The sequence below is a fragment of the Cataglyphis hispanica genome, chromosome 3 (assembly GCF_021464435.1).
Source record: "Cataglyphis hispanica isolate Lineage 1 chromosome 3, ULB_Chis1_1.0, whole genome shotgun sequence".
Taxonomy (NCBI): domain Eukaryota; kingdom Metazoa; phylum Arthropoda; class Insecta; order Hymenoptera; family Formicidae; genus Cataglyphis; species Cataglyphis hispanica.
In genome coordinates, this window is record NC_065956.1 from 12,307,512 (window position 1) to 12,334,682 (window position 27,171).

Genomic DNA, 27,171 nt, shown 5'->3' on the forward strand with positions numbered 1-27,171 from the left:
AACGGATATTTATCCCAACAAGCGGGGCGGTGGGAGGAGGGGGATCTAAAGATCTGACACAGTCGCAAAAATTTGCAACTCTGCTCCTCTCAATCCCAATTAAACGAGAAGATCATGGGAGAGTTACGCCTTATTAGGCGAACGAACTTTCATAAACTTCAATTTCGCGAAATGACACGAGAGGCGATCTCGAATTCCCATCGGGAGAATCTTCAGGCGGTATGGAACCGGTAAGAACATCTCGAGCGTTTCGATCGTAACGCCTCGCGAACGTAACGACTCCGCATTCCTACGAGAAAAATGTCGACCGGGAATATCCGCTCCCCTCCCCCTCCCCCCTCCCCCTATCCGTCCCTCTCGCCCTCCGAGAGTCGGACTCTCGCGCGAGAAGAGCGCGGGAGACGAGAAGCGAGCGACCAAAGAGAACGAAGACGAAGGCCGAAGAGAAACACGTCGCGTGAGTGTCGCGACGAGAACGAGAAAGAAACGGGGCGAAAGAGACCCTCGGAACTGCTTCACACGTGGCGACAGTCGCGACGTATTCACGCGCGCGCGTGCGTATGTATTTATAGCGACTAGTGCATTGTCGACAGAGGGGAGTGAGAAAGAGGAAGGGGAGAGAACGGGAGGAAACGAGAAGAGATAGAATTACGCACGCGTGTGTGAGGCGTTAAACACGTAGCGTGGTCTAGGAGTTATCGCTTCTCGGAGAGAGAGCGAGCGAAAGAGAAAGAGAGAGAGAGAGAGAGAGAGAGAGAGAAGAGGAGCGATGATTAAGCGATAAACGGCTTCATTGACGATGAGAGAGAGAGAGAGAGCTCCGGAGATTCTTCTCCCTTCTTTCGTCGATATTTTCCGCGATAATAGTCGGGTACGAGTATTTCCAATTAATCGTGCATGATTCGATGATTGATCATTCGCGATGTATGTAAAACAATCGGCTCGGGTTAACGCGAAACGACCGTTCGATAATAGGGGTCCTCGTCAACATATCGTCATCCTTCCACTCGGCCGCCGAATGAACGGTTTGATTGTCGCTCGTTGTTTTCATCGCAGTCAAATCGAGCCGCCGATTGTTTGGCAAACAAACAAACAAGGGGTCCCCGCGGTTCATTGTGATCCGTCGCGGTTTGGCGCACGCCCGGACTCGATTTCCGACTCTCCCTCCTCCTCCTCCTCCTCCCCCTCCTCCTCTCCCACCACGTGCTTTCGCACGTAGCCACGTCGATTACCCTTGTTCGCGTGGCCGTACGAAGTGATTATATTGTCGCGCGATAAAGTACCCGCCAAGTCGTGTCGCATCGGCTTAGTTACGCTTCGACGCACTCGCGTACCCGCCAAGGAACAGGGAACGGAATATTATATACGATAAAAGGAAAAGAGAAACTAGAAACGTCCTTGTGAGGATCGAGCTTAGATGAAGAATCTCTCCTTTGCCCCTTTAACATCTTCTTAATTGAAACGACGGATAAACGATAAACGATTTTTATAAAAATTAAATTTTATTTAATTAAATTTAATTAAAATTTACTTAAATACCTAAACATTTTTAAACATATTTATTAATAATACTTAAAATTTGTTAAAGTACTTAATACTTAAGTATATATAAAGTACTTAAAGTACTAAAATACTTTATAAATAAAATTAAAATTATAAATATATATTATAATATAAATATATATTATAAAATTATAAATAAAGATAAAAAATTAAGTACTTAAAGTACTAAAATACTTAAAATTCGAACGAGAGCGAAAGAATCGGCAAAAAATATTGTATCTTACACTCGCGCGATTACCACATCAACTGAATTGATGCAATCAACGGGGGAGCAGGTTAACCCCGAATCCCTTGTCTCGCCTTCCTTTTTATAAAACGCAGCGATATTCATTAATGGCTGAAAACCGCTCTGGAGCGATTAACCCTTTCTCTTGTCGAGGTGGAATAGCTTTGTGGTGGCGCACGCCCCGTCTTATCCGCGCTATTCGCCAGAAACAATGACTGAGAGTGGCTGGAGGTGTCGCAGGTAGTTTGAACGCATCGCCGAGCCCATTCTGTCGAATCATCGAGTGTGCCGCGAACGATCGTTCCATCATGCGAGCCTTCGACAATGAGCCCGGATCGAATGGATTTCCGGTCGGTCGATTCGCAATACGGCGAAATTGCATCGCATTTAATTCGCCAACATTTCAATGTTTGCATACAGCTTAATCGAGAGTACGTCGCCGTTTGTCGTCGCGCGTGCCGTCTCGACCCCTCTTTATTAAAGGACCCAATTCACTGAAGGAACTTGGTACGAGTATATTTGATCTTTTAACGCCTCGTTGAACTCTTTATGTCGTCCCACTCGGTTTGCAAAGAAGACGTCTGATGAATTAACAGCATCAAAGACCAATCGTTCGTCTTGCGCGTTAAGTCAATTATCGCGCAGATCATAAACTAGCAGGAAAAATATATGAAATAAAGATAAACCGCGATAACGAGTCGCGCATCCTGTCTTCTCGCTTCATCGATCGTGCTTGATATTCAAATCGAGTTACGACTCACGAACAACGTAACCCATCAAAAATACAAAAGATCCCGCGCGTCCGCAAAACTATAAGCGGAATAACCGTGTAATCACGTGGATCTCTAGTTTAGTAAAGATAATTGCGGGTTGTCCGAAAGCTACGAGCATGCCTCGTGGAGAACGAGTGAGGACGGGAGAGAGGAGGAGGAGGAGGAGGAGGAGGATAGTGACGCTTGTCTCGTCACAATTAAGAGATCCGCATCCCGCGCGCGCGTAATTTCTTCATCGTATTTTCCGCGAGCGCCTCTCGTGAAACGCAGGAATTTTAGCCAGCGGGATCTGAACGCCCGTCTCTCCTTGACTGACCACCCTCGTTAATGCTTGACACGCGAACGAGCGACTCGAAAACCGCCGTCTGCAACATACGTATACTCTTCTTCCCTTGGCGTTTTATCTGCACATACATATACATATCTGCAACCTCTTTTTATTCTTTTATATTTCATATAATAATTTTGTTGAAAAGCGTGGGGTCAACAAAATGCGAGCGATCTCGGATTCGCGATGCCCTCAGTTATATACGGCAGATCCGCGACAGACGGCCGCCTCTGACTTTTGCGATCGTTTTGCCAGAGCGCGCAGTCTCAGAGTTTAACAACCAGTAATTGTCCGGCCTGGCCTGTCAGAGCCATAAAATCCGAGCGTGATCAAACAAGTCGTCGCACACCTTCAGGATCGGCTCTTTATGGCCCTGAAAATCACAATTGCATCTCTTCCAGAGACATCTAATATCTAAATTATTATTTGATAATTGCAATTTTATTGTCTCGAAACACAATTTATATATAAAGATCTTTTCTCTTTATACATAAAAAAATTTATATATGAAAAATAATAAAAACTATATATAAAAAATTTCTTTTTATCTATAAAAAAAAAAATGTTCGTATCGTTACCGTTAATGTTTTAAGAATAATAATATTGATGATGATACAATAATCAATAAAAAAGATACAAATGCCTTTCGTTAAGATAATAATCATTAGATTTTTTTTTTTTTTTAATTGCGTAATCAAAAAACTTAGACAACTGATAATGAAAAAGTTACCTAAGACAGTCTCCATTGTTTATGTATTCCGCTAATTCTCATCTCATTATTAATCATTATAGATTAATGTCGAAATAGCTCACACGTTTCGAAACTGGGACGATCCGCGTTTCGCATACTGGGACGACCCAAACGTAAACCGAGTTAATCTGTCGCGGTATACACGAAAAGCTTTAATGATCACGATTCGCAAACGACTTTCCGTGAATTGCCCTCTCATTATCAATCATTATATGGTAGTACTCGCTTTCTCGTGATAGCTAGCATTCAAGTTCAATTATATCGGATCGATCGGTTTCGAGTTATGATCGCCACCGAGAATCGGATTTGGTCACGTAGCTGAACCTTCTTCTCCCCTCTCCCCTCCCCCTCCCCCTAACTCCCTAACCGATCAAAGTTTCGCAGCTGCGATGTAGAGAGAGAGAGAGAGAGAGAGAGAGAGAGAAAAAGAGCTTGTCGGCCGATCGTTCGCTTTGCCCACCGCATGATTGCAACTGTGAATTACGTTACGATTGGTTGCGAATGAAGTCATTGCAGATTCTCCGGCACAGGGGCGCGTGTGTAAATATATTTAAATTTTTAGTTTAATTTTTTGATCGATCAAAAATTGAGCGATAAAAGAACGCTTTTGTTGTCCGTTATATACAATATGCCTTACCTAATGCAATAACGTGATTGTCTCTCGGCTATTTCAATCGCGGCTATTACGTACTCGTTTGATCTATCTCGACTTATTCCTCTCTTCTCTCACGCTGTTTTACATATTATCACGTCTCGATATAATGTGGAATTTATTCTTGCTCTATGTTGCACGATCCATCTATTGTTTTACACTTCTTGCGAAATGATTCAGCGGCTGAAAATATTTTTAGAGAATAATTTAGCTTTAGAAGACTCGGCGCGCATGAAATCGGACTAAAATTTCTTTTTAGCCTTCATATAATTATATTTCAGCTGCTTAATTATTTGCTTGTAGCATAGAGACGTCGATAGAAGGATATCGTGACAAAAGGAAAAGGTATAAAATGAATGATTGCCATCACTTTTAAATAAGACATGAAACACGTGTGTACAAACTTATTGTTAGAGGAAGATATAATCTTTGTTATCGATTACCTACTTTTCTTTATTTTCTTTATTTTCAGGGCAACATAATTCTCGACGTTAACGTTGATCTTGTTGATTTATAGACACATTAGATGTATCTATTAACATCTACACGGACGAAGCGTTCGCTAATTACTCCAGCAACACACGGCACCGATCGCCGTATATCTTGCGCGAGTTAAGAGTATACTTTATATGCTTATGGGCGCGTGCTTATACAGGGCGTCTTGCAAAATGGCATTACAGTGTACCTGACGCACAGTGCAATTTGTATTCTTTGACAAAGTTGAGATTTCTTTCAGGAAAATAAAAATTTAATCAATGTTAATCTCTGATCCAAAATTCGCGCGGCTGCAAATCATCAAAAAAAAAAAAAATATATTACCTCATAAAATCATATATTTTTCAAAACCCCTCATACATATAATTGTCTGCGTATAATGTACGGACACGAGATCAACGTCACATGGTTAACATCTAATATTAAACTTGTTCGTATATATTATCGATTTTAGCTTAACGGCCGGCAATCTCTCATTTGCTAATTTCTTTTTACGCATGTAATTAAACCGGAATATTATGTGATTTGTGAATGAGGAACGTATCGTTTTAATGATGGAGCAATTATACATCGCACGCGAGAACGTGAAACATTATTTCTGCAGCTTAATAACATTCCCGTAATAATGAGGTATCATTTCACTTAAGCAGCCAGCGCTCTGAAGTGTCAATTTTTATATTCGTTCATCATCCGTTTCGTGTTACAGGATTACTCGCGTGTATTTACACACGAGCAAAACTATTATTATACACACAATATAAAGAATGAGAAAATGAAAGAGAATACACATAATCCCAACGTGGCTGCCTCTCTCTCTCTCTCTCTCTCTCTTTCTGCTCAGACTGCAAACACAAATTAAATCTTATGAAAATGTCGGTAATCGTGTAACGAGCCCCGGCGCGCTCTCGAACGATTCTCGTTGAGGCGGCGCGATCTCTTCTTGCCCTCCGCTGCGAAAATCCCGTGATTGCCGTAAATTAGCGGCCCGTGCATCCACGGGGATAATTCTCTCTATCTTCTCTTATACGCGGGTTCACGTGGGAGGAACCTGCGGAGGGAAGACTTTCGTGTAGTGTTTGCTCTTGCGCGGTGCGTCGTCGGCGCGATGTGCTTTCACACGCGCATTATGCCGCACGCAGTGCCCGCCGTGCTATGCGTCATTATCGGACAACGAACGCAATGAAATGAGAGAACTGGTTCTCCATGTTGTATCCGTCCGTCTGTACGATAGCCTCTTGCCACCAGCGGTTCCTCCATTACGGGACGAAACGTTCGCGATGCGTCTTCTCTGCAGCCTCACGCTCATCTTACTCCTCTCGTAGTTTGGATAGATTTTTAATTATATGATTGATCGTTTGCTTTCAAAGCGGCTTAAGATTTTCAAATAAAGGAAAAAAAGGAAGCTGTACGATAATTTGGATCGCAATTGTAGGTTTCGTATACCTGTTTCAGAAGAAAGGCGAATTGCAAAAGAACTATTGAACGGAAAAAAAAAGATTTGTATTGAAAAAAAATGTAGCGCACAAAAGTGACGACAGTGTCGCCTATCAGGATCCGAAAAGTGAGAGTAAAAAAAAATCCAAAGCCAAAGTTCAAAACAAAAAAACAACAGGAGCATACAATGCATACTTTGAAAGATACATCATGCAAAGCACGAAAAGAAAGGAAATAATCAAAATAATAAGAAATAATCTCAAATAGTCCCAACAGGCAGGATTAACAAAAATAATAGTTAGCAAAATCGTCATCTGTAATGCTTCTGTATTCTCTTTTAAGTATAATAATTGCTTTCATCTTTCGAATTTTTCTGTGTATTTATATAAAATTGTTAGACTGTAAAGTATATTTTTTAAATTTTGTTAAAAGCTTTATTACTTTCGTAATAATAACCATCGGAACCAAATAGAAATATTTTCTCGTCACATTGTCACCGAATTATAGCTGTGACAACAGCTGCGGCTTAAGTTTTCCTTTCTTTTTCTACCGATTAAAGTAATCTAAGAACCTTTTTACTGAACTTTTCTATTGATTCTAAATCTAAAAACCTGGTATTCTGTATTTATACGTAATACATTGAAACACATGCATTAGTGAAATGGATTTCGGTAAAAATTTCATAACAGAATTCGCTCGTAAACACGACGAGACGCGCACTTAACAATAAAGAACCGAATTCGACATCAGCGCAGCACTCTCCGTGGTAGACTCTTCACGGTCGACACACATCTCCATAACAATAATAAAGATACTTCTTGTTCCAGAACTGGGGCCGTGTATTCAAAAAAAAAGCGGCGAAAGCTGGCCTTTAACCACAAAGCTTCGTAATATAGCGACGAGGGAATAGGAATTAGGAATTAGGCGTTCCCGTAGAAACCCAGACACGTCAGTGAAACTTTTTGGAAAGAATAAGAAGAAACGCTGAATAGCTGCAACGGTCGCATACCTGAAGAAGGGGCCGGAATTGTGAAACCAAGGAATATTCTTAAAGCCGGAAAATTTTTCGGACAAAAATTTTTCGGTTGTTACGGATCGCTTTCTACAGATATATTTTTTCATACGAAATTATTTATGTGCTCTCTTTCCTGAATATCGCAATTTCACCAGCATCTTGTATTATAATTAATTAAATGCCTCGCTCTCATTTTTTGCTTCATCGTCAATCAAATTTCGAGCGCTCCTTTCGAAAGGTAAGAAAAAAAAAATCAAATAAACAAATTCACTCAAACTCACCTTTCCAAAATTACAATCGCTTCAACAATCGAGTCATAATACGATCGTTTGTCGAAAGTTTGACAAAAACACGTGCGGTCGTTGATTGCCGAAAATGAGGACAGGAAATGCTACTATGAATCACGTGGCACGTAACATTCACCGACACGAGACGTCTTCATTCTCGATGTGCAACAACAAGCCGCGGTGGTGGACTAGCCTCTCTCTCTCTCCCTCCCCCTCCCTTTCTTCTCTCCCTTTCTCCTCTTCTCTCTCGGTTCGCACAACTCACGTCCAGGCAATCAGGTATGATTGGTCCGATCCACGCTTTCGCACTAACCACTTTATCAAAGCCGTTCTAAATAAACCTGCATTTGATTACACTCCGCACCACCTTGTCGTTATCGTTTCTTATACCTTCCTCTTCTCGTTCTTCGCACTTTGCTCTATCGAATCGTTCAAACGGAAAAGAATTTTCCTCGTCGTTTATCTTTCCCAGCGATTTTCCATGAATTTCGCCAAGCATTTCCGGCGTTAGTTACGTAGAATTTTTAATGATGCGCTATCTTTTCGTTAAGAAAAGTCAAAAATACACATTCACCGATGATAACTCATCACTGTTGTTCGCACATACATTAAGTCCATATATTAAAAGTCATTCTACATTCATTAACCGTTAATAAAAATGTATTTATTCACTTTTATTACAAACAGAAATCTCTGTCAAGATTATACAATTACGAAGAGATTATTACGGGGACATTTGATGCGAGATTTGATGCTTTTCGAAGAATAACACTTTGACAAGAGGAACAGAGGACGAGGTTGCGTAATGTCATCGGCCAATATTATTAGGGTATATCCACGAACATCGGAGATAAAAAGGAGTGTCGAAGTGCGTGCAAATTATCGTGTGTACAGATGCTCGATAATCGAAGAGCCGATCAGTACTGATGGATCAGTGGACGCTACCGAGCGCCGACGAAGAGCAACCGGAACCGGTATAATCTGCGAGGTTACCTCGATAGGTCGGCCGCGCCGGACGGCAGACGCCGGCGGATCAGAAATAGTGTTCGTAGTGTTGGCTTGAAGCGCGTCGAAACACAACTGAAGCGGTAGGACCACCCAGTCGGTCGAGGGCCCCTGCTCCGTCCGGATACAGTTCCACGATATACCATGCAAGCTCTCCCACTACCGTCTTCTGCTTGGGTGCCGACACGCTATACTCCCTGATTGAGCTGGACTCTAGCAGGTGCCTCAATGTCTTACTTCAGGGATGGAAGATTGGTTTGGCAAGGCAGAAGGAGAAAGAGAAGGAGGAAGAGAGAGAGAGAGAGAATCGACCGAGGGCGAAGGTACGAATCGAGTAGAGAAAGAAGGGAAGGTCAGAAAAGGAAGGAAGAGAAAGGGAGTAAGCTATCTTTCCGATGATGACAGAAGAGAAGCATCATGGGAGAAATGCCGTGATAGCATTCGATTCAGGTCGCCGAAAAATATTGCGATTTTTTTTTTTTCCTTCGTCAATTAATTTCGGAATTTGCGCAAAGATTGCGAAACTCGTGAAAGACAGATGTCGCAATTCTTTTTTTGCAAATGACTGTTGGTTTTGAGAGATCCGGTTACACGCTTTAAATCGTTCTCTCGTATTACTTTATATTACATTAGTGATCTTGATACGAGCGCTTGATTCCATGTTGCGTGACTCTTGTCATTTAATGTGTTCGCGCGCGCGCAGTCCATTTCCAGCATGGGTGGCTAAATAATTTAAGCGCTCTCACACACCTGTCAGTAGCTAATAGATGTAATCAGAAAGGATAGATATATATATTTAACAATTAGTGTATTACAAATCTCTTTCCATCCTTCAACTATCAGGTACAAGAAAAAAAGTTTTATAGACAAATCATGTTTATCCGCAACTTTATTATCAACGATTCAATAAAAGCGAGAAAATTATTGCTTTTTTTCAAAGATTCTTAGAAAATTTAAATCAATGGGGACTCGCGAGCGTCAATTTATTACAAACGATGCATCGGATGAATTCGCGCCATCACCTACCCCCTTGGATAAGTCCGTGGGGGAGACGAGATTTTTCCACAATCTTGATCTCGCAGGAACGTAATTTCGTGCGCGACTTACATGCATGCGCGCGAGATTTAAGTATATACCTGCTTACGACGGGGGTAATTCTACGTCGTCGTACCGCCATAAAGCCGCGTGCAGAGTTCACGGTTACAGGGTCCAACTCGTTCTTTTTCTCTCTCTCTCCCTCCCTCTCCCCTTTTCCTTCTCCCCCGCTCTCGCGCTCGCGTCTTACGGAGCTTTATGGTCAGAGTCATGGGATCGTGGACTGGCTGGATCCCATGATCGATGGGGCTTTGGCTTAACCCCTCTAGTTCGGACCGAACCCATGGTGCCTCCGGCACGCGGTGCCACATTGCTTTTCTTTCTTCCACTCGCTCCACTCGCATTCGATCTTCCTTCTCCGCTTCCCTTTTTCGCTCTTCCGTCTATCTACACATGATTTTCCTCTCCCCTCCCCCTCCGCAATAGTGGGCGAGGAGAAAATATTTTTTTATCCAAATGAAACACACAACGATGGGATCATATTCCAGAGTCTAGCCACGATAGATAACGATTTAATCCGCATCGAAAGCTCTCTCCGTTGGCAATCATCCTGATTTATAAGCTGCAGCGTCGCTCGAGCTTTGAATATCCGTGATTAGTTAGCGTAATTAAAGGGCATTGCGATGAGCAATGTCGAAAGAAGCTTATCGGGAAAAAATATGAAGAAATTAGAGTTTTCAATACGTAGTGTAATTAATTATTAATTATTAATTCGCCCGAGAGTCCATGGTGTTCGCAATTGCGTTTGATTCATTCGTCCCCGTACGATTTTAATCAAATAATTATACGCTCTATATAGTTTCCTTGAAAAATTTCTTTGTGAATAATCGAATATTAAATTAAGAAACACATATGAAATCTATAATAGAGAATCAGATAACGGTCGATACACAATAAATAAAGATCGTTGAATTTTCCGCGATCTGCGAGCTAATCGTGGTGCAACGATTCTAGTCTGCACACAGCGAACGCGGTGGGGATAGTCGGGGCAGAACTCCCCCGGCGTGTGTGCAAGCCCTAATAATATGTGGATGGAAAGATCGTGATGGGATCGAAGGGTTTATTATGCTCCACAAGAGAGGGAAAAGGGAGAGGGTGGCGTTCGGAGAAGCGCGGAGGGGATCGAATCGAGGTAAAAGGAGGAAGAAACGGCAAGAGGGGTGAAGAGGGGAAGAGAGAGAGAGAGAAAGAGGAGCAAGGGCGGAGGGAAAAAAGGAAGCGAGAAGGAGACAGCGGACGAGGGAAGGACGGAGTGAAAGATTTGAGAGTAAAAGAGGCAGATAGGCGGGTACGAAGCCCAGAGAGGATAATTGAGTTATTACTGCAATTGTAGACCACCATGGAGGCTCCGGAGAGCGACCATAACAGGTTTTGAAAATCGCATTCGTATCTGCCTACGATTCTCCGGCTCTTTAGCGATAAAGGATTATCGTCGGGATACGCGTACCGTGCGTGTGCGTGCGCGATGGTGATTACGTGAGTGAAGAGACGAGAATTAAAGTGACGGTGACGTAAGAAGATGCTGCTAGATGCACCCGCGTCTAATCCTATACTAGTGTAAATGTATATAAAGCCATATCGCCCATAAAATGCTTATAATGCTATCCACTTTTCTGAGAATTTGCTTTCTCTTAAATTTTATCCACGTGTTTCAAATCTTTCAATAATAAACGCATGAAAACATACGATTATGTTACTCACCGTCAGTGCCTGTCATGAATAATTATTTTATGGAATGTGTGAATGGATACTCACCTGAAACAGAAAGAAAAAGAAATTTTAGTTTCGAAAGCGCGATTAATGAATAAAGAGAAAGGTTTAAAGAAAATTTCCTAGAAGTAAAATTATTCGAATGCCGAAATTACAGAATAAAAATAATATCCAGCTTGAAATTTTCAAGCCGCTCAAGATTTACGGCCATAAGAATTCTCCATCGTTGTGGATTACTTTCTTCCGGTTATATGGATATATATATATATATATATATATATATATATATGTATACATATACATGTATGTGTGAGGTTCATCTTTTTTTCGGAACACACCTGACTCTCGATACACTGCACAGGGCAAAGCAACGATCTTTCGGCAATTTCCACGTTTTATTAAGAAATTGTAAATTATTCAACGCGACAGAGAACACGAAATAACTTTTGTTCGCAGATATTTTATAAATTTAATATAATATTTTTGTGATAGAAATAACGAGAAATGTTGATCTTAGCTTAAAAGAACATGTGTATATGTGCAATATTAATTTATAATATATTAATATATTATATTATATTATATATTATATTATATTATATTATATTAATTTATAAAATATCTGTGAACAAAAGTTATTTCGCGCTTTCTGTCGCGTTGAATAATTTGTAAATTCTTAATAAAACATGAAAATTGCCGAACGATCGTCCTCTAACAATTTCGCTCGCTACGAATGTGGAACTCGAATCGATTTCAAAAATCTTTCAAAATGAAGCTGTAGTGGCCGATAAACGAATACGGCATTAGTGACTCGTTTCGACGGCGTGCCAACGAAAGGAGAATGCTTCCAAGAAACGGACGAGATCGCCACCTTGGCTGCGGGCTAAGGAGAGAGTCCCGGGCAAATTAAGTCGTTATTCCGGCAGATGGTCAATTTTCGGAAGATCCAGCACGTGATCGCACGAACAACGAAGCAACCTGGGCGCAACGAGTTGCGAGCGCGCGCGCGCGTCCCCCTCGTCTACCGACTAATTGTTACAGGCGAGGACGATCACCTCCAAGAGACCTTGATCTGCTCCTAAATAAAAAACGATCCGTCACACATACATACAAATCTTTACTTTTACAAAAATAAATAATCGACAGGCTATTATCATGTTTTGTTATCGTGTGATCCCTCGTGACACTTAAAACTTGTGAAACATTTATTAGATAGAGAGAGAGAGAGAGAGAGAGGGAGGGAGGGGAGGGGGGCATCGTTTCTTTATTTGTCGTGGAAACTACACATCCGCAATATTATTCTACGGTTCACTTTGCGATTCGTCATCGAGCGGCGCTTCGGTACGCTTCACGGTTCTTCTCCCGAACACCTGTCTACGATTTATTAACGTGTAGGCACTGCAATTGCTACTACGCCATCGCTTATTGAAACGTTGCTTCGAACTACATCGTAAATAGATACAACAGAACTCCGATTTTACAATATTTTAATATTTACAATCTGATTTTAATATATATATATATATATATTTATAAATTTTTAAATATATTTATGATATATATTTATAATTTTAAATATATCAGTAATGTATATTTATCAATTATACGTCATTTATAGATTATTGATACGCTAGAAAAAGATATGATACTTTTTCTGAATTTCCGAAACAATATATTCAAAATAAAGCATTTTGTATAGAAGATATCAAAACATTTCTATCTTTCTCTATTATATTTCTACCTTCTTCATTTCCTTTTCATTATCTTCAACAAGATCGCGTAGAGAATGTGTACATTTTCTAATCTTGAAAACTTACAGTTTCATGCAAATTACGAGAACACACATGTAAGTAATCGATTGAGGGAAAAAAAAAAAAAAGATCGACGCGAAATAAAGGCGCGCTCATAATCATGACATTGACTAGTTAATTTCAATCGGTTGAGTAGCTTTATCGTTATCGAGGATCACTTGGAAACATCGAGGGAGTCTCTATGTACAAAATTATCTCGTACGAACACACACGCCTGTCGATAATAATTCTCATCACTGCGTTAATCAACCGACTTAATGGCAGATACCACGGAAGCCCATTGTCTTTATTTTGTACGCTTCGTGGAAGCGTTCGGTAGCATATTTTGGAGCCCCTTATATACTCGCGCGCACAGCGATCATCTCGCCCACACGTCTTTGAACATACTTGTTACATATTCGAAAGGTTTATAAGCCTAACGTATAACCACGGCGGGGTTTAGAAGACACCGAACAGAACGGGCGGAAAGTAGAAATACGGTCACGCGGGAGGGAGGGGAAGAGGGAGGGGGGGAGGAGGGGGAGTGGAGATAAAAGAGACGAGAGAAGAATACGCGGAAGGCAGGCACGTAACGGAAGGCCCGTGAATATATAAAGGCACAATGGTACATATGTGTGCGCGTATGGAGGCCTAGTAAGTTACACCTTTTGCCTCTTATCTGTGAAGATCGCTCGGGTATACTCGGACACTATCCGGCTCCTCTCCTTTCTTCCCGATCGTCTCCCTTACGGTTCTCTCTTTTCTTCGCTGAATAACTTTACTACCGGTTTCTCGCTGCCACTAAACTTTCGGGATAACGCGCGCCTCCTACGCCTCCTCGACCTACCTCCTTTTAACCGTATCGAGGATTCTCCGTGGGTGGATAGAACGTATATTATCGGGAAAAGTAGATCATCGAGAAGCGCACGCGAGTCGAAAAAAATTGCGCTCGCTTGCAAATCGCGCATAAAGTTACACTTCTGTAAATTACAAGCGAACGATTTTGTTATCGCACGTCGGAATTATTCGTGCGTTGTTCGCGATGTGAATCGAAGGGAGATTATGCACGATCGAATGAGAGAATATCCGGAATACTCCCCGCTTCTTCATAAAGTTCCTTAAGCGATATATACGTTTGCTGAGATTCCTCGCGACTGTCCCGTCCATATGTCTTCGTTCTCTCTCGCTCATTAGTACACTGTCTGAACAATCTCCTCTTCCTCCCCGGGAGCGGGAGTATCTTGGCGAGTTAACATTTGCATCGAGACGCGTTTGCACAGAAGCTGTGACGGCTTATTAGCCTGCAAGCAGCTGCGTGCTGGTAATGAGGGCCAATCCCGCATTTATGCATAATTCTCGTAGTTGGGACGTACCGAGTGTCTGCCCTCTCTCGCACACAATCTCTCTTTCTCTCTCCTCTGCCTTTCCGTATCTTTCGCACCAAGCTTTGTCCTCGTCGACCCCTTTTTATCGCTCGACAAAGGGATTCACTTTGTACACAAGAGTAAGTCCTTTTTAACCTTTAGTGGTCGTCGTAGAACACGCACGCAACATAATTCCGCTTCATCCTATACTAATCTGCGTGTAACACGCGTGTGATACGCGACCCATCGACTTTTATCGAGTTTAATACACGACAAAGTCTAATGACGGCTCCGATCGAGGCGCAAAGGAATCGATAGCGACATCAACGATGTGCGTGCACGTTCTATGTCGCGTGGTGAATCGCTGAAGGTCTTCATCGTGCGATCCTCAATCATGCTTGTAATGGAGGGTCTCTTCCAGCTTCGAGTGCATGTCATCATAAGGTCTTTCAAATAGTCATATTACATATGATTTTAAAGACGCGTCATTGTGTAAAGAGTCTCCCGCAGATCCAGCAATTAGAAAAGATTCCTACGCTTAGATTAACATCGGTATCTGAATCGTAGGTGGCTCGATAAGAATTATATCCGGATAGCTGGATATTCCGTTCGTTTATTTATTCCCGATGCAGCGTATACACGAAAAGTCGTATATTTTCTCTCCCTTTTTGTTTTACACTCCGTGTTTTATTCTCCATCCTTCTTTAACAGAGACTTCAGGGGACTTCCACACTACTGATGTCGTAACATGTTGAAAATAATCAAGTTGTTCGTGCGGCCGTTCCCGGATATCTCACCCATTTTATTTTCTCTCCTCGCGCGAACGTTACACCTACGTTACCAGGGGACTGCCCGAAGTTGTACTACACATCCGCATTTTATGGTGGCCCGTCATAAAACCGTAGCACACCACCGTATTCGGCATCCGCGGTATGCGTGAATATCGCGCCTCCGGGATCGCTCGTACCGTGTATTTATAACTTTTTGACATTTCCTTCGCTGTTTGGAGATCGCTCAGATCGGTTGACAAATTTCGAAATTTTAAAATTGCATTTAGATTGTGTAATAAAGTGACGGTTGAGAAATTTCGAGATTGCAATCAGATTCAGCTATAAAGGAATACGTTCTACTGTCAAATTTTATTGGAGGGCACTGTAACAAACATGTTATTGGTGAATAAATGAGCAAAGAGAAAGGCTTGGATTATTCGCGCCATCGTTTGATGATAGATTTTTGAAAATACATTCTTTTCGAGATTTACGAATTTAGTTAGTTAGCCTTTGCGTCTAATATCGCTTGCTTGCGCGGACTTCTGTTTCCTCGCGTTGTTGTACAAGTTTCACAATCCCGAGAGGAATGATCGGACTACATAAAGAAGAAGAGGAGGAATAACGAAGCATCGCGGTGCGGCCACAGTGAAGTGAAGCTGTCGCGTTGTCGTAAGAAAACGACAAAAGGGAGAAATATCGGGCGAACGTAGGACGAGAGCGAGGAAGAAAAAGGAAACTCGTCCCATGTCCCGACCGCAGCCCGCTGACGCGACAACCTCATTTGTGCGCGACGGCTTCCAGCGGGATAACGCGAGAAGGAGAGAAACAAAGAGAGCGAGGGTGGGCAACAACAAACGCGGAAAGAGAAATACGCAGAAGAAACGACTCTGACCGACCGACATTTGCGCGTGTATACGCGCGTTTGCTCGCGCGTGAAAGAGAGAGAGAGAGAGAGAGAGAGAGAGAGAGAGAGAGACAGAGACAGAGAAAGAAACCAGAACAGGGGACCGACGCGACGGGATGGACCCACAGTCCAATCAAGGAAGCATGGTACCACGCTGACGTGATTACAACCGCCGCGCGTGACCGGAGTTCGTCCGACGTTCGTATGTCGTCCTCTTGTGCGGTTCTCCCGGTCCATCCGCCGCACAGCCACCCGCTTTGTTTTCTCGCATTGACAGGCGGTCAAGACTTTTACAAACATATCCTCGCCGTCGCTTCTTTAACGCAAATTAGCCGAAAAGAAATATGCCCACTCGTCCATTTATGCATGTTTGATCCGATCGTCTCAACGATCTCGAGATATAACGTTCCCGGAGACGAGTCGCGAGGAATCCGACTAGATGCATCCCTGCACGCGAAACGATTTTTACAGCGGTTCGCCGGGCCTGTTTTTGCGCCGAGCCCGAAAGTCTTCTCGAGGGCTTCTCGGCGCTTCCCTCGGTGCTGCACCTTTACGAGGACCATCCTCGTATACCGTACCGGCAGTTTCTTAATCACGCTCCCGAACGAACGACGCTTCCCCTCTCCCCTCTCCCTCCCCTTGCCCACACCTGAAGAGTCTCGCTCTGGAATCCGTGATTTGAAATACTTTCGGTGGTTTCGCGCGCCGAGAAAGTCAATTAGCAGGAATGCGACTACTCCCTTCTGTTTATCATCGTGAAATCTTAACGCGGCTTGAACACTCCCTGGTCGCTGAGTAACATTATATGCGCTTCGTGCAATTCGTCGGAAAATTGTGACGGTGTCAATCGGCCTCGTCTGCAAATATTTTTCCAAATACATTTCTTAATCAGGGATATTTTTACTGCGGCATTCTGTACGGATTTGCGGATAATAGTTCGCGTTGAAAACTGAAACCGCTTAAAAGTCTCTTGTACGCGTGCACATTTGATATTTTTTAAAAATATTGTGCGACAGTTGTAAGAATATACTTATTCTGATGTAAATAATATCAGCTTATATTTCTTCAATTAAAGAGAAAAAACTTCTTTAATTAAAATGCATCGCCCGAAATGATCGTTTCCAATTATTTTGCTATTTTCCCTCGAACTCGATATTTCCGCACCAGACAAATGAAATTTTATAAAAATGATAATTTTATAAAAATGATTGATATCTCGATCGAAATGTTGCTGCTGATCGTACCGATTTGCGTTTGTGGTGGTTCGCGTCGAGGATCGCGAATGGATTGATAGCTTCCGGTTCCGGTACCTTCGCGGCGGGGCAATAGCGAGCAATCGGCCCACGTTTGCCGCCAATCATTTCTCAGATGCTACCGACTTAACGGCTCTTCCCTTCGATCAACTTCCTACGACCTTCTCCATCGCATTGCCCTTTCCCCATCGACCACTCATCGTCGGTGTAGACGTGGCAACGTCGGTTACACCACCATGGGCAAGACACAGATAAAAAGAAAGAGAGAGAGAGAGAGAGAGAGAACAAGAGCGGCAAAAGAGACCGCGCGACCAAGATGGAAGGACGTTTATACGGCGTAGTAAGGAAAGAGGCGAGAGAGGAGTCTTTGTGTCTGATGATCTTGCGTCGCGGCGAATTACTCGCGATATATGCTTCATCACATGTCGCGTCTTTAGAGGGAGCAAAGAAGAGTAAAGAAATGTTACCGCAATTTTTTTTAGATTCCGCCCGCGGATCGCGCAATCGACAACGTGATCGGCGGCTATTGCGACACACGACTTTTTTCTCGAGACACGATCATGCATTTGCTATGGTCTGTGATATTTTTCCGACAACACAGATCCGCGGCTCTGCTGCGTGTGTTTTACGGCGCTAATATAATAATTTAATGAAATAACGAAATATAATGCAATGCTAATTGAACAAAGTGGTTGATAAAACGATATTTAAATTAAGCACAGTCGATAACAGAGTAAATTGATACGAGTCTGTAAATAGATTTAGCGAGACCACTAGAGAAAGATATCGCACTCGGAAGCTGTTACGCGAGACAAGATGACATCATAATTATCGCGAACGCTGTCACCGCGATCGCATGACCGCTGATAAATAGACAAATTTTCGATATTCGCGCAACACCAGATATGAATAGCGTATCGTGCGCTTAATATTATTTATTTTGCGTTATTAATTTTAAGGCCAAATGTTTGATTTATAAAAGACGGTCTGGCGCACGAGTCGCCAGAGAGAGGATTCGCGTCGTCAGATGCGGCCCTGCGCATACATTGTGATGCTCCTCGAATGGTACCCCCGAGGGAGAGAGGAGCGAGCAGAGAGTCGGGGCCGGCCGGTCCACGATGATCTATGGCTCTATCGCGTTCGGAGTCTCAGATCACAATCATTCCTCTTTATCGTATTCCTTCGTGAGTTTTCTTTCTTAGCAGGTGCCCGCCGCCATCCGCCGCCCCGTACGGCGATATAATACGTACCGGGTGTCCGCATTTAATTTCGCGCGATCCTCGTCGCGATAGATCATTATGTACTACGGCTATTCTCTCTCGACAATGTACTCCTTTTTTCGCGATTTATAGTTTATTGACTTAAATTTGAAAATTTGGCAATTAGACATATACGTATATAATATTGGACAGTAGAACGGATAGACAATCGAAAAGTATTTTATTGCTGTCGTTCTTTGCACGAACGGTAGTCGCTGACCTCTCACCGACGCGATTAATAAGAAGCGCGAAGGCGAGAGAGAGTTGGACGACCGCCATCGCTCAGGAGGGTCCCCGTGTGGATCTCTTCCTTTTTGATCCCCCTCTTGTCTTAAATCCCGTAGGAGTGGCCGATAGTTAGCAAGGACATTATAAATTTGGATGCCCTACTCTGTAATTATTGGAGATACCAGGGGCGGGCCAAGTCTCTCTCACGTTCGTCCGGCAGCATTCTTAAAGCGAGGAAGGAGAAGAAGAGGCGCCCGCTTCGGGACGCGCGCGAAATTGCGCAAGGATATTCGTGCAGCCTCCCCCCTCCCCCTTCTACGAAGAAGATCCGCGTGCGCGCCACGTGGTAGTGCGCGTGCGTGCGTGCGTGCATGTGTGGATGCGGGAATTTCACGTGGTGTGCGCCGATATATATCAGGATACGCGCCAGAGCAGAGAAAGACATTATCGGGGAGGGGCACTGTGCGCAAGAGATTCGAATCTACAGAGCTGCGCCAATCAAGAACGCGCGCGACGCGATATAAATTTTCTTTACATAGTTTATATTTTCTTTTACTGTATTGAAAAAGATCGAGAGAACCGATCACAAAAATTACGAGACAAATAATTTACTTCGATTATCGCTTCGCTATTGTCATCCGAAAGCGCTGCGCGAATGAGACGGATAGCGAATGTCAAAAACATATGTGGAGTCCACGGTTGCATCTCATGTTTTGCCAGAGATCGACTCTATTGTTGTGTAATGATTCGACGTAGAAACGAGGAGAGAAGTTGCGTGGAAAGAAAGAGGTGAGGATGAGGTGGACGGCAAAAGGATGATAGAGAAAGAGAAAGGAAGGAAGGGGAGGACGAACGAGCCCTCTCTCGCGCGCGCGCGCGCGCGTATCGAGAGCGAACTCGATCTTCGACTGCGCGGCATCAAGACATTCGAGACTTCGACAGGACAGCAAGATCGACTACAGCTCAATCACTCTTCGTCTGGTATCCTCCTCCACTCCTCTTTCCTCGACATGCTTCTCCCTCCATTCTTCCCTCTATGTCTTTTCCTCCTCCTTTTCCTCTCTTTGCGTCCCTACTCTCGCCTCTTTCTCTCTCTCTCTCTTTCTCTTTCGTCGTTCTCTCCAGCTTCCACGTCTCTCTCACCACGCATTCATCTGGACCCATCGGATCCGGGGTCCCTCATCCCCTCTTCGTCTTCTCCGAAGCTCGTCTTCGTCTCCTACCTTTCGCTCCTCCGTTATCGTGTCCCGATCTCGGGAGGCCTCTCGGCTTCACGTGGCGTGCCCTAATGACGTCTCGGAACGAACGGGTACCACCGCCATCTAACAAGAGACTTTTTCACGTTCCAATGCTAATCCTCCGGGAGTCTCGATTCCCCTTTCCTCTCCCTCCTCCTTCTCACTCACTCTCTCTCTCTCTCTCTTTCTCTCTTTCTTTCTCTATCTTCCGTCTCTCGTTTCTTCGTGCCTCACATTGCATATGCCGCGTCTGCTGTACGAAATAAAGACGCACGAGAGAAAAAATACACGCCACAATGATACTGATCCAGCTGATATTTAAACAATGCACTTGTCATGATGATGCATCGTCGTTATATCGAATTGTTCACACAGCAGATCGTCCTTCCTAATCTAATGGCACTTTCATTGTTCTTGTCGCGTTCTTGTTTCTTTTTTTCTCATCTCAGCTAACGATCTGAAGGTAAAAGTAAGAGGGTGCGGAGCTGATGAAAATTGAACGATGGCAAAGCCGACGATGTTCCATCGGCAAGTCCAAGGTCGACTTCTCGCGAACGCTAAGTCGCGATATCGTCATCGCGGCGGCAAACCACGCCGACATACGGCAGTCGATCGAATCAGTTGCGGTACAAAAAAAAAGGGAGAACGAGACAAAACAAAGGAAGTCGCTTGGAATCTCTATCGGCGAGTACGGAGTACGGGGGAGAAGGGGGAAAGTAGGGAAGAGAGAGCAAGTTTAGAGAGAGTAAAGAAAAAGAGTTCTCTCGAGTTCTATAGCTGGCCGCCGCTGCACGGACCAGCCGTCCCAACCGCTAAAAACCTAATTAGATGTCATAATTATATCCAGTGATGCTCAACCACTTGGTTTTCCCATTCTTGTGCCATCCCTCTGATTCCTCTCCTTGAGTCTCGAGAAAGTTTGGCTTCTTCTCGAAATCCGCGCTCAGGTTTATTCCGAGAGCTTCCCCTCTCGATAATCAGAAGCAAAATCGTTTGTGCAAGCATTATAAGGACACTCGAACCACGGCGAATATTCGCGAATCGAAAGCTATCCTGCGGTGCGGTAAATGCCGATTCTCGTCAAGCACAAACGAGCGAATATTTTATCCCGACATGTCTCGAAAGTTGCCGCGAATCGCATAAAATAGCGATGAGACGTGCATATAATCACACGAGGTCTCTGATTTTTATAGCCAATTTAATTAATTTATAAAGTAATAAATTTTATATAAAATTTACATAAAGTTTAATAAATTTAATTCTTCCGATATTAATGTATCTTATTGCAAAATATGCCGCTTTTTAATTATATATTTATTCTAAAAAATAATTATTTTCTAAAATAAATTATTTTTTGGATCTTCTACAATAAACGTTATATTTCGAAAACACAAAGATCTCCAAATAAATAAATTAATAAACGCAAAAAAAATTTATTATAATTTTTTTTTTTTTTAATACAAATACGATAATAACAATAAATGAGTATTATGAGATTCGCAGCATTCGTATAAAATATACAACACTAACGCGCAAATTCAGGAAAAATACTAATAAACATTTCTCGCCGCATAGTAAGATAAAATAAGCGCTATCGCTGTTGTTTATTTAAACCTTCCCCCCCCCCCACTCCGAGTTCACGATGAACTAAGTTCCGGTCTTCCCACTGTTGTATATTGTATCCTCGGTGGTGTTTATTGTGCGCGTCGATGACCGCACTGTGGAATATCGGCGATAATTTAACCGTCTCGCGGCGTTAATTACTATTATACGGCACGCAGCAGGCACATAGTGCTTGAGTAACAGTGTGCGGTTTGAAACGAGATACTCCGCACCTCGCAGACTCGCTGATACCACCTGTTGAGCCTTAACATCCAAGTATTTCATACGCCAAGGCACTATGAAGAGGGGAAGGGAAAGGGGGGGGGGAGGAGGAGGAGGAGGGAAGAGAGAAGCCGAACGAACGTGATTGTCAGAAGGATGCCGATGACTGACAGAACGCGCAATAATTAACGAGCCGGATTAACGAATAAACAGGAATCGCGAGAGAGTATTCTTGCATAATTATCGGTGAATGCGTTATTCCTGTTGCTCGCACATTGAAATAAGTTAAGAAAGAAATTTTAGAAATGCCTAGATAAAAAAAAAGGAAGTACGTTAATTCAGCGAAAATTACATAAATACGCTAATACTCTTATTTATTGTTAGACGATAATTTTTGGGTAATTGCGATGAAGGCGCGCACTAAAGATTCGTTGTAATATACGGGGTGAGATTTGAAAGGAGATACTCTCCGCATCTTAAGATTCCCCGATACCACCTGTCGAGTTTTCTAATACAATTCGTGCGCGATTGGGAGGTTGAATCGAAATCGAACGTTCATGGCCATCGTTGTTCGCTTGAGAGCGCATGACGGAAAACGTTTCCCCCTTCGACAGAGATCAATTAACGGAACGACGATAGAAAATAGACACCGAGCGATTTATCAGAGCTCGTAAGTCCGAACCTTATCGTAATAGCCGTTATTGAATGAGCTTACCCAGCACGATTGCTCGCGCTGCAATTTTAACGTAATAAGTCCCATCGATCGATAATTACATTATTCGAGACAGAGACGGATGATAGGCTAGGAGATTGTATTCGTTGATCCGACTAATCCATCTCATGGGACATTTATACTTCATATTCTCGTTCGAATATATCAGTAATAAATATTATAAATAAATATCATTAAATATTTTATATTCGTCTTCTTATTTATAATATCAATATGATATTTTCTTTAACCGGAATATCAGTTTGTTGACAAATGACCTCGTCGTGCATGAAAGAGTAAACACGTAGCACCTGATATAAGAAAGATGAAATGAACAGAGGAAAAATCCGCGTACGAAATGTTGTAACGAGGGAGAGAATTCGTAGGGGCTGGTCGACGATACCCTAGGGACAAATCGTTCTCATATACGTTATACAGCCACCTGTTGCTCGTGCCCTTCGGAGTGTTTCCCCTTTCGTAGAGTGAACAACCGTTTAGAATCTATACAGCTTTAATGATATCGCTTCTTCGATTTTTTGCTTCCCATATAGGAATAATTAAGTGCGGCACGTACTTAAAGATTATTATTTGGAATATTACACGAGACGATTACACGAATAGGTATTTACAATATCTTACACACGAGCTCGCTCCTCCCTCGTACCTCAACAGAGATATAGGGTTATGGATTACGTAGCCGAGTATTAAGAAATCAATATAATCCCGTCCCGAGATAACATCTAAACCCGCGCAACGCGTCAGTTTTTCGTTCGAACAAACCAGTTCAGGAGAAATTACAAGCGTCGCGGTAAGGGCACCGGGAGTATCCAATTAGCTTCGACACTAAAAACGAGATAAAGGCGAGCGTCGTGAAAAAAAAAAAAAAAACCAAGGGAACGATGAGCTTTTTACTTGGCGCCTTTATTGTCGTTGCCAGTGTATCTCAGCTTGGCAAATTGAGATGACAGTAGACTTCTCTCTCTCTCTCTTTCTTCTTCTCAATCTCCGTGCATCTCGACGCGATATTATTTCATCAAATAATTCTGACGATTCTAAATTTTAAATATAAAAATATAAATCTTTAGTTCCCTAAATTTTTCATAAGCTTGGAGGGCAATTTCTCTCAACTTTCCAAAGATGTTAAGTAAATATTATACAAGGGATAAGATGATACAATATTCGAAAGATTTTGCTGATTATTCTAATTCTAAAAGTATTCGTTTATTTTAGCTTGGCGAGATACTATGCGTACCTGAATACTGCCGCGTGCGAGAGGCTTTAGGCGGTGTCTTTTGATCAACAGCCGCGTTCAATAATTCATCCGCAACTCGATCGTATGTTGCGGCCTTATGCTACTTATGCTAGTTATTCGCTACAGCTTCGTACATCTTGTGTTATCAGGTTCGTTATAAAATATATCGTGAGGATGCAGTCTCGTGAAGATATAATAAAAATTTCAGTTTAACATCTTTCGCTATATAGCTTTTTTAGCGCTGAACTTCAAACTATTGATCCGCTGCATCATTTCAGTGTGATAACATTTAGTTAATAATCGTCGGATTTAAAATGATTTAGATGCTTGAGCAGGCTTAATTTCCTCCATCAATACCTTCGTTTCGAAGATTTCGGAGCGCGTTGGAGAAAAGTGCGGCCCTGTAGCAGCCTCCCGTCGTGGACCGGTTCAAAAATACCTCGGATGCCCGCGCTGCGGGCGACCGGGCGCGGGCGCGAGGGGCAAGCAGCCCAGAGTGAAAAGAAAGAGACGGAAGAACAACGGGAGGAAAGGAAAGGGCAGCGGCGACGAAAGAGAGAAGAAGAGAATCCGGGAGAAAACGAGCGAAATTGGCTGAAAGGGAAAAGGATGCATGGAAGGACCACTAGCGGAGTAAAGCGAATGAAAGAGAGAGAGAGAGAGAAAAAGAGTAATGCGGGCAAAAAGACCGAAGTAGAGACGGAGGGAAGAAGAAGAAGAAGAAGAAGATAGCAGAAGGTAGAAAGAGACATTTATTAAGAAGAAAGAAAGAGAAAGGAAGATAGAGAACGCAACGGCGTGTGCAGGAATAGGATACCAGATAGAGCGAGATGGGAAGGAATCGAGAGGATGAGAGAACGAGGAGAGGAGGATGAGCAGCGGAGTAGCGCGGCAGAACGCGTCTTTATTATACGAAAGGAACGGACGAAGGAACCCGCAGAGAAAAAGATAGAGACAGAGAAAGAAAGAGAGAGAGAGAGAGAGAGAGAAAAGTAAGCCTGCCTCTGATGATGTTGTACTCACGACTCCCCGTACCTACTCGCGCTATTCGCTCGACTCTCGCGTACAGGACGCGTATGTGTATCGTCGAAGGATAGGCGACCTTCGCTCTCTGTTCGGCTCCGCTCCGAAGGATCAACGCGCCGATCCGAACGAGGAAGAAATGCGCGCGATCGTTAAACGGTCAATTATCACCGACTCCCTTCGTACCTCGCTTATCGTCACGCTCTTATTTCACTCGACGCTTTGTTATCGTATTAAAGATTAATTCTCGCGTTTACGCATAAACGCGCAAAACTATTTTTTAATCTGTGTAAGGACAATTTTTATAACGCGCGTTTATAGTGAGAGAGGAAGATTACATCCGATATCGTTGCAATCATTAAATAGGCAAATGCGCAAAATGGCTCGACCCTCACTTCGGCCGTTAATGACATCGAAACCGTGACACATTGTGATGTAGGTACGTAGACGCGCGCGCGGACTAAGAAACGACGTGGTAAAATGAAAGAGTTGTGTGGTGGCCGGCGTGAACACTCGGCGGATCTGGATCCACAGAGCCATTAGTCGGCCGAAGCGCGGACCAATAAAAGCTTCAGTGCCGCCGTCCACCGACCATAAAGTCGTAGGATTCCTTGTTATGCGCCCGTGCGACTTTGCATCGGGGATCGCAGTGCTCGTGAAGAAGAGCGGATGACGATAAGAGAGAAAGAGTGGTCCGAAAAGAAAAAGGGGGATGAAGAACAAAATACAACCAAGAAGTGGAATAAAGGAAGAGAGAGAGAGAGAGAGAGAGAGGAGGAGCTTCGAGATTGCAGTGGAAAAAGGAAAAGAGACTCCTCTATCCGCGGAGAAACGCGTGCGGGGACAAAAGATAGAAAAAGGCGCTAAGAAGGCGCGGCCTCTTATAAAATCGTTGTCTGCTCCTTTACTGGCATCGGGGCGGGAAATTATGTGTACGTTCCGCCACGGAACCTGTTTCGGATCGTTTCTCGCGTATAATTGGAACGGGGTTCGGAACAGAGCTCTCGGGACACTACGCCGCATCGCGACACGTATCACTTTCTTTGAATTTTTCACGCAATTGATCTCTGGGTATATTTCTCATCTGTGCAAGGAAAAAAAAAATGATCATGTACACCAAGTCTCCAAGTCTTCGAATTCTATCTCATGATTTAATTTCATGCAGAAAACGAGAAACCGCAAATGAAATATAAAATATACTAAAGAAATGAAAGATTTTGCGTCAAGTTTATAGATAGTCATGATCGTTCCAGTTGTGGAATATTAATTTAATAATATAAAAATAATATAATAATTGTAATAACATATTATAATAATATGATGAGTTAATAATAATATAATAATACGAAAGTTTCACGATCGCGTTTAGAATCTGACTGATTTTCCTAAGAAAATAAATTTCGTTTATATCTCAACTGTGTAAAATCGTAACTTATAAAGTTTAATTTATTAGATTAAAAGAAAAGCAGCATACTTGAAGATTAATAGATAAAATAAGAAGAGGCGTGTTATTTTTCTTCCAAAATAGTATCGTAATTTATACAGTATAATTTATTAGATTAATAGAAAACCCACATACTTGAAGATTAACAGATAAAATAAGAAGAGGTATGTTATTTTTCTTCCAAAGGAACGTGTCGCTCAAAGGAAGCCACCTGAGGGAGGCGCGTCCAGCCGAAAATTAGCGCGGTGATGGCGATTAATGACCTCCCGAGTCAGCTCGCGCGATTTAAATCTCGCCCCTGACTATACGTTGCGCTTCTTCTCGCATCTGCTCTCGGCGTTTTTGCCGTTCCTCCACGACAACGTCATAGGGTTAACCGAGTACCATGAACTCGCGAAGTCAGTGTCCGACTCGGCCGCGATGAACGATCTCTTGCAGTGCGAAATGTAAAAATCTTGCCATCGAATCTTGTATCGCTCTGACGTTCGAGTAAATCTCGTGAGTGAAAATTGCGATGCTAAATATACATATCATTAGAGAGAAAGAGAGAGAGAGAGAGAGATGATCGCGCGTACAAAAAGATTAGTAATCCCCTCTTCGCGATATTCGTCCGTATGCGTCGAATCATTGCAGAATCGATAATCGTAGAGAGGAAACACGTTATCCAAGCTTCATCCGCGAAAGTAAATAATACATCTCCATGTACAACAAATATTAATTGCCAGCGGTAGCCGCGTGCCTTTGATAAAAAACCATCGACGCGCATTTCATTACGG

At 42.9% G+C, this 27,171-nt stretch overlaps 1 protein-coding gene across 2 annotated transcripts in view; it reads right to left on the reverse strand.

Moving 5' to 3' along the window:
- Positions 1-27,171, reverse strand: part of LOC126859220 (transcriptional activator cubitus interruptus-like) — a 77,780-nt gene that overhangs the window by 29,166 nt on the left and 21,443 nt on the right. Inside the window, exon 1 of one of the 2 annotated variants that reach the window (XM_050610258.1) lies at positions 7,519-8,033. The exons of the other annotated variant lie outside the window; for it this stretch is intronic. The gene's annotated coding sequence lies outside the window, so the exon portion shown is untranslated. Of the gene's footprint in view, positions 1-7,518; positions 8,034-27,171 lie in introns of those variants that run through there. 2 annotated transcript variants of the gene reach the window in all.